We start from the raw sequence: 8282 nt of genomic DNA, 5'->3' as shown, positions 1-8282 counted from the left end.
CAAAACCTTGTACCACCTAAAATGGCGGGGCTATTGGAATGGCCTTGTTCTGAAATGTGACTCGTTTTGTATCTTTAAGAAGAAATTCTATTACACCGAGTTTAAATACACTTTACAAATGTAAGATGATCCTTTAAGTTTGTAATCTCAATTTAGTCCACTTTGGACCCTGCCTTTACATCAGGTACACGTGATGTTTTCCGTTTTATTCTGCTTTATAGCGCAGCCAGTCTGGTGCATATTACACCAGCAAACTAGTTTTTTAATCATAAAAATATAGTTTATGTAAATCGTATTGAAGCTTGAGAAATAATTGATAAAACCACAATACCACTTTAACACAAAGAAGTCATTAGCACGTTAGCTTAATAAAATAAGCAGACACAAAAATAAATGTGTATATATATAATAAAATAAATAAAAGGCTACCTTTAGGATACCTTTATGACAGAGCTGGGTTAGTTTAGACATGTAGGCTATGTCTTGATTGCATTTTTATTTGTTTTAACTCGATTTAATTAAAGACAAAGCAGGACAGATAGGACAGGTGAGTCTTCATGAGACCAGGATTTTTTATTTTCCTTTTCTCACTCTTTCTTTCACTCATTCTTCGTCCCTTCTTTTACTTTCATAAATATGTAAGCTGTTTTCGTGTTTTGTGTAATTGTATTTATCCTATCCCATCTGGTTAGTTCACCCAAAAATGAACAATCTGTCATCATTTACTCACCCTCAAGTTGTTCCAAACCTGTATGAATTTCTTTCTTCTGCTGAACACAAAATAAGATATTTAGTAGAAAATGGGTAGGCTAACCAAACAGGAACAATTTGAGGGTGAGTAAATGATGACAAAATTTTCATTCTTGGGTGAACTATCCCTTTAATATGCAGAGGCGGCTGTAAGAAAGACATTTCTGGGTTAATTTTCCCAAGAAGCACTGGCACTATCAAAACATTACTCTGTTTGAGCATTTCAACCAGCCCAACAGAACAGTATTGACACAATCAACACTGAGTTTGGGGCAGGGCTACCTGTTTAGAAAACCTGTTTGAAAAAAATTATTATGTTTGCAGTTCTGTTTGGTGATACACTCTAACTGTGGTTTTTGGTTGGAATTGCTATGAGAAGAGGTTCTTCTCTACTAACCACTTCATTTATGACAGAGCTGAATTACACACAGCTTGATGACCATCCCTTTAAATCGTGATTGCACTTTTAGTTTTGTTTTAACATCAGCAGGCCTAATTTGTTTAAAGGCAAAGCAGGACAGACAGGATAGGTGAGTCTCCATCCATGACCAATAGACCAGATTTTATAGATTTCCCTTTCCCTCCCTTTCATTCATTGAGTCTTCATCCCTTCTTTCTCTTTCATAAATATTTTTAATCTGTTTTGTGTGATTGTATTTCTCCTATTTCATCTTAACATGCAGAGACAGCTATAAAAAAGACATTTGTTGGATAATTTCCCGAAGAAGCACTGTGGCACTATCAAAACATTACTCTTTGTTTGAGCATTTCAACCAGCCCAACAGAACAATATCAACACAACACTGAGTTTGGGGCAGGGCTACCTGTTTTTCTGACCAATTGTAGAGTCTAGGAAACCTGTTTGAAAACATTTATTATTTTTGCAGTTCCGTTTGGTGATTTCTGATGTGAGTTCCGTTTGGTGAACTCTGGTTTCTGGTTGGAATTGCAATGAGAAGTTCTTCTCTATTTAACACTTCTTAAAAGTATACTGTGTAGTTTTTAGAAGGAGCTGTATGTAAGAAATGTATTTCAATTAATCATAAAATGGCCCTGATATGTCACTAGACATTAAGAAATCATGTTCATTTCAAATACTTATATCACTGACAAAAGTAGTACGGCCAGGATATTGTCATTTAAAAAGTGAAGTTGCAGCCCTCAACTGATGTTGATGTTGTCATCTTGTGTTTTGGCCTGAAGCGCCGCCCTCCATCTATCTACCAATCACGAAGTCAGTAGTGTTTCTGCATCCGGGTTGCCAGCTCTGCTCTAGTTACCACAGCTGCAGCTACAAACGTGTCAGCCTACGTTCCTGCTGGATCCTGCAGCCAATCTGGCAACCTCGAGTCAGGGGGAGGGGGAGGGGGAGGGGGAGGGGGAGGGGGAGGGGATACACCGCTCTATACAGTAATTTGAAAGTGATTGCAGTACCAGTTTTGGCCACAATCTTACATACAGCTCCTTTAAGTATTTTATTAGCTAATTAAAATTACCTCTGCCAATGATCTGACTTATCCTCGTACGCGAAGAGTATCTTATCTTTATTTACATTGGACAGGTAAGTCCAAGGAGGCTTCCATGTCATTCCGACATTTTGAAAAACTATAATAACAGAGAGGGACAAAAAGCACTAGCCTACCTCAACGTGTTTCCACAACGCGTTTTCGTTCAGAGCCAGCGGTTTTGAAAGGCTGCACTGCACGGTACTTAATAATGCAGGATCATACTTATAGAAAGAAAACTCGATGAAGTGCTATTGGAAGACATGTTGTCATAGCTTCTTGGAACATAACGTCTAGGTGCTGGAGAGCACTATTCGTTTGAATGCAAAATTCAATTTCACCGCTAGATGGGAGAAATTCCTACACAGTGTCCCTTTAATAACTCGCAATTGCGATTTTATATCTCACAATACTGAGAAAAGAAGTCAGAATTGCAAGATATAAACTCGGAATTGCTAGAAAAAAAGTCAGAATTGCAAGATAAAAAGTCGCAATTATCTTTTAAATTGTTTTATTCCGTGGAGGAAACAAGCTTCCATAGGTTTCCATAGAACCATTTTTTTTTTTCTTTGTGTGAAAAAACATTTTAATAATCTAAAGCACCTTTTTTCTGCTTATCACAAAAAAAAAAGAGAGATGAGAGAGAACAGGAGAAGAGCAAAGGACCATGTGATCTGTTTTAATATTTTTTGTTAAATTATTGAAGTTGACTGTCCAGTGGAACACGGAAGCTTAAACTGAAGTGAATTCCTTATCAGAAGTGAAAGAAGTAGACTGGGTTGATCCCTATCACGCTCCTGGTCTACAAAAACAGTAGTCTTTATCTTCTCTCCTTCCTGTCCCCTCCAGATGTCTGCTGTTTGAAACTGAAAATAACGGTTTCACTACGACATAACTTATACCCACACATAAATCTCTCTCATGCATATTTCACAATGTCTCCTTTGGCGCGCTTGAGAAAGTGACCATTTAACTTGTGTTTGAGACATACTATTTCTCTGGTAATTATTTGTAGCTGTCTGCTAGTTTATGAAGGGCAATTTTTTTTTAAAAGGAACTGAAAACATTTGGGATACCTGGGATTTTCCACATGCTTCAAAGCAGTAATGAAATAAAAGTCCTGTCATCATCCTCACATTTCTCCAACCTGTATGACTTTCTTTTATTTGTAGAGCACACAAGGAAATATTCAGAAGACTGATTTTTCTTTCTTTTGCCACAGTGAAGCTGCAAAGCACCAAAAAGAACTCAACAATAAAAGTGGTCTAACTCATGCTATAGCTACCAAAACTATTGTGTGAGAAACATGATCAGTCCAGTTAGTTAAGAAATCATTTAGACCAGTTCTGATTCATTAAAAAGATCTTACTTAAAAGAATGGTTTATTCAGGAATCAGACAGATAGGAACTCTCATCGAAAAGGTTTTGATAAGATTTTGCATCCGGACTGAAGCTTGAAAGCTTTAGCCCATTTATTGTAATTGCATTGAAAATACCTTCAAAATATCTCCATTTGAGTTTTGAAATGACATGAAAATTTAATTCTGTCTTAGAAAGTGTATAGCTTAGATACTCAGACTGGTCACCATTTCATTTGTTATTTGCCATACTTTTTGCGTTCAGTAGTTCATTTTAAATAGTTGAGTGGCAAATTCATTTTTAAAAGTTGAATTAAAATTTTTTTTTTTTTAATATATACCTCTGTTATAATGAGCTTCTAAAATGTTTTTAAACTAGTTTTAGATGGAGCATGTCACACCGCAGCACACAATACAGATTCACTTGCTTTAAAAAAAGCAGCCGATTGAAAAGTGCTTCTTAACACAAACCCACTCTCGTCTTCAGCCACAGATGAACCTAAGAACCCAGACAGCTCATCGCATCACTCACCTCGCTATTGAGATGGCAAATCCTATCACACTCATGCCTGGTCTACCATAGCAGGGTCACTGGGGTCAAGGTAGGCTTTGTGTTATATTTATCAAGGGGCAACACCCTGTAAGTGACAGGAAAGAGAGCCAGTCTGGTTCTTCTTAATTCAGAAAAGAGAAGTTTTGCTTGAGAAATAGCTGCAACTGAATGCATCAAATAGGCATATATAAACTGTAGAAAAAATATGGGATTTGTTGACTCTAGCTGTGCATGAGCAAAAAAAGGTCCATTGTTTATTGTCAATATGAAGCACAGCTCAGATGTCACTTTCAAACCAAGCAACTTTCTGTTGGTCAACATGGCCAACTTGAACCCATGGAGAAATCTGCGTGCGAAATAGTTTGTTCTTGCGCGGAATTCCCGATCATGTGGATTTCTATTAATGACTGGATTTGGAAAGCAAAAAAATCCTGAACATAAAGTTGGTGGTCTTGCAACTGTCTTAAACATAGATTCTTGCATGGAGCCATGATGGGGTTGGGGGCATTTTTATTAATTATTTATTTTTTAGGGCAGAGAGCTATTTGGGTTGCTTGAAGCTGAGTTAGTAATTAAACTGATCATAACTTGTAGGTTGTACTATCTATACATTTTGAGCAGTATTAGTTTTCAAAGCTTTAAAAATGTGAGCTAAGTAAGTCTGTTCTTTAGGGTGTGTTTTTAAAGGGAAAGTTTGAGATAAAATCCCTGAGAGAAAGACGAAGGTCAATGAATGAGAGTGGTAAGCGGCTGAGACAGGGAAAAGACAGAAAACAATACTAGAGGTCAGGTCCTGACAGGTGCGATCAAACTCATCACAAGTTGCAGGATAAGGGAACTCACAGCCACCACAGGGGGTCACACCGCACTTGTCACAGCCAATCAGACACAACCACAGCGTGAGTGCTGCCTTTGTTTGTCTCACCTCACTGTGAGACTTTTCTAGCCAATCATCTTGATTGATTCTGGGTTTGACTGACAGGGATGAGGGAAGGAATTGCAAAGCGTGTAATAAAGGTCAGTGAAGTGTTGTAAACTGCTCTGGACACGTGTATAAAATCTAAAAGGTGACACGAAATTAAATCATTTTTTGTTTATGTGTTAATTATTTATTAATGGGTTTTTTCTTGTTGTTCGTGGAGTACTTAAGAGTTTTTATTTTAACACTTAAAACTTATTTGTGTGAGGGTGCTGTGTCATAAATTAACAAGGGCTGAGGATAAAAATGCCCTAAAAGAAACAAAAATTTCCCATAATTTCCATATTTTCTTATTTTCAAATCTTTTTAACATAACATTTAATATATTTAACAATATTATTTTCTATGCCAAGACCTGATCTTGTGTATTTACAACTATTTGGTTCTGATTTAGAGGCACGATTTTTTCCTAAAAATTTCAGCAGTAATTTAAAGTTATTTGGAAATGTTTACTTTTTTAAATGTAACATTTGATATATTTCATAATATTCTATTCTAAGCCCAGACCAGATCTTGTGTATTTACAACTATATATACATATTTTGTTTTAGTTTATTCAGTATACTTAATTGTAAATTGACAACATGGTGTAGCCTTTTTTTTTTTTTTATAATAATAAAAAAGTATGCCACCATAAAGTAAAAAAAATGCCACTGAAAATCAGTTCTTTAATAAAGATAATTTCTGACACTGTTAGTGTGTTTGCATATATGTTTTGGGGGGTAGGCTACTAAACAAATACAACATATAGTTAAAGCAGACTTGTGTGTTAATGTGTGACTGAGTTAGATGTGGGAGGGCTTGAGTGGAGCCAAGAGGGTCATAAACACTTTGGCTGTGAAGTCATTGTATTATTCTTCTATGGGGTCACCACAAAGTTTTCAGTATTGGTCACAGTAACACAGACTATAGAATCTCTTTAGAGAACCCTGTACATACAGGCCATATACATTTGTCTAGTGTTATCTCTTTGTATTGTTCAGTTTTTAGACCTTGTGCTGTTTCATCATTTGAAATCCAAATACAATTATTTTTCTCTAAGACCACGTGGCAAACACATGGCCATTGTGCAGCCACTTACTTCCCCTCACAGAACAACTCCACCTGCTTGAAAAACGTGCTTTAAAAGCACAATGTATAGAATGCCTCGTTAATATACACACATAGCGCCCTCTACTGGACATGTATGGTAATTATTACAACAACTGTTACTAGAGCCTATTTCAAATGTTGCCATTTGTCCGTTTATGAGTTGTTCAGTTCATTATTATAGCCCACATAACCTTAATTTAACCTCATACTAATAATACAAATTATATTAAAATAAAATAATATAAAAAGAATGTCATTATTAACAATAAAATGTAGCCTATTATTATTAATCATTATGAATGAACATTTTCAGCAGTGATTTAGAAGACTTTCTCTGCAGGATCCCTGCTGTGCTCCGGCCACAATACTCTGCTGCACCCCCAGGAGTCAAACACACACACACACACACACACACACACACACACACACACACACACACACCACAACTAAGACTGACCTTGAGTTGCCATGGCAACCTCTCTGCTCCACATGAAGCTTCACTTAAGTAAACAGGCATGCACACACACACTCAAACAGGCATGCATACACACTCACACATTTAAGTAATGTTTGACACACAGGCCAATGAACTCAGTAAGTCTATAAAGAGAATAATATTGAGAAGGTAGAAAACAGTAATTTAGCAGAATCTTCAAGATACTTGCAATATTCTGCAGGGTCAGTCCCCATGAAGAAACCTGAGGTTAAGTGCCTTGATCAAGGACTCAAGTGATAGCTGAAGTCTCACTCTTTGTGGGACATGAACCTACAACCTTCTGATAGGCAGTCCTGAGCCCTGCCCTGATTGAAATGACTTGTTAATTTCTTTAACATTTCTTTACTAACATAAAACATGTGGCCTTGTAGAAACATAGCTTTATGAGATCTGCAAAAACAATTAAAACTTATATGCCTGGTTTCACAGACAGGGTTTAGATTAAGCCAGGATTAGGCCTTGGTTCAGTTAGGACATCTAAGCTTTTATAAAAATGACTTGGAAAAAAAAACATTACTGTGTGCATCTTGAGGCTAAACAATGGCACTGACATTGTTGTTTTCAGTTAAAACAGCTCAAACACACATTTTAGTCCAGGCTTAAACATTTTCTGTGAAACGGTGTATAAAAGTGTATAGCATTACATGCAGATATTCACAGTCAGATAAATGTCAGTACATTGTCACTTTGAAATAATGTCTCAATACTGTTATCAGGCCATATGGTTTGAACACCAAGATGCAGTTTTATGGGATGCAAAATTTTCTAGATTTTAAAAAATGTATGTAAAGAGTTGGAGTGAGTTTATTGTTGATCACTTCATAAGGAACACGATTTTTGATGACAGGCTACATCAATAATGTTGGTGCACTACAAAGCTGCTCCAGTGCTATCTGCTGAATAAATGAAGCACATGTTACAGTTTGTTGGATTCCATCCATTTATTGTTGGTTCTAGTAGTTCACATTTCAATACGACTATGTGACATCTGGTACAAGGAAAAATTGTGAGATGGAGGGCCTTGTTACCCCTGCAGAAGAAAGAAGTCCTTTTTGCATATTTGCTTATATCACGCAAAGCATATCAACTTAGTTAACTGAAGTCAGTCTTAATTAACACAAGTCTTTGTACAATATATGATTCATGAATTGCTAAGCGAGTGGTTGTTCAGAACTATATTTGCCTCTAAAGCCCAGCATGTTGTCAAGACGACAATACTGATCCTTAAATAACTGTTTTCAACAAGTTAGGGAAAGTACATTGAGAAAAGTTTCAAAGAGTCAATAATTACTAATAAAATGAAATTTAAAAAAATATGAAAATAAATGAGATGAAAAAATGTTTGTTATTTCTTTCTATCTGAACTAATCTATCTATCTATCTATCTATCTATCTATCTATCTATCTATCTATCTATCTATCTATCTATCTATCTATCTATCTATCTATCTATCTATCTATCTATCTATCTATCTATCTATCTATCCTTTCTTATTGCTTAAGGGCTTTACACCTTTTTCTCTCTCTGCTTCTAACCCCATGTGTCATA

The sequence above is a fragment of the Squalius cephalus genome (assembly GCF_949319135.1).
Source record: "Squalius cephalus genome assembly, chromosome: 16".
Classification (NCBI taxonomy): domain Eukaryota; kingdom Metazoa; phylum Chordata; class Actinopteri; order Cypriniformes; family Leuciscidae; genus Squalius; species Squalius cephalus.
Note: the sequence above shows the minus strand (reverse complement) of the source record.